Genomic DNA, 782 nt, shown 5'->3' with positions numbered 1-782 from the left:
GTGGCATAATCTCGGCTCACTGCAACCTCCTCCTCCCGGTTTCAAACAATTCTCCTGCTTCAGCCTTCCAAATAGCTGGGACTACAGGCCCCTGCCACCTCGCCCAGCTAATTTTTTTTTTTTAAGCAGAGACAGGGTTTCACCATGTTGGCTAGGCTGGTCTTGAACTCATGAACTCAAGTGATCTGCCCGCCTTGGCCTCCCAAAGTGCTGGGATTACAGGCGTGAGCCACCATGCCTGGCCAAGTGGAAGCTAACTTTTATTGGACATTTTATGTCATGCATTGTACTAAGTGCTTTATATCAGGTAGATGTTTTACATATTTAACAGTGAAAGGAAATTAAAGGATGTGAACATGCCTTAGAATTGAATATAAAGAGAATTATATGAACCTGTATCAAAATGATAAGTCACACAGAAAATTATTTCAGGTAACTGAACACTATTCTGGCCATACATTCTTACAGGCATTTTTTTTTTTTTTCCCCTTCTCCTTTTAGAGATGGGAGTCTTACTCTGTTGCCCAGGCTGATCTCAAACTCCTGGGCTCAAGTAATCCTCCCACCTCAGCCTCCCAAAGTGCTGGGATTACTGGCGTGAGCCACCGCACCCGGCCCTGGCCATATTTTCTAAGGGCAAAAAAAGTGTATTGTGGCCGGGCGTGGTCACACCTGTAGTCCCAGCATTTTGGGAGGCCGAGGTGGGCAGATCACCTGAGGTCGGGAGTTCAAGACCAGCCTGACCAACATGGAGAAACCCTGTCTCTACTAAAAATACAAAA

At 45.9% G+C, this 782-nt stretch overlaps 1 long non-coding RNA gene across 1 annotated transcript in view; it reads left to right on the top strand.

Moving 5' to 3' along the window:
• The window catches only part of LOC105511862, a 6963-nt gene that overhangs the window by 523 nt on the left and 5658 nt on the right, over positions 1-782 (top strand). The window lies entirely within an intron of this gene.

The sequence above is a fragment of the Colobus angolensis genome, unplaced genomic scaffold, assembly GCF_000951035.1.
Source record: "Colobus angolensis palliatus isolate OR3802 unplaced genomic scaffold, Cang.pa_1.0 Scaffold2057, whole genome shotgun sequence".
In the NCBI taxonomy this organism is placed as follows: domain Eukaryota; kingdom Metazoa; phylum Chordata; class Mammalia; order Primates; family Cercopithecidae; genus Colobus; species Colobus angolensis.
This window is presented reverse-complemented; position numbering and strand designations above follow the sequence as displayed.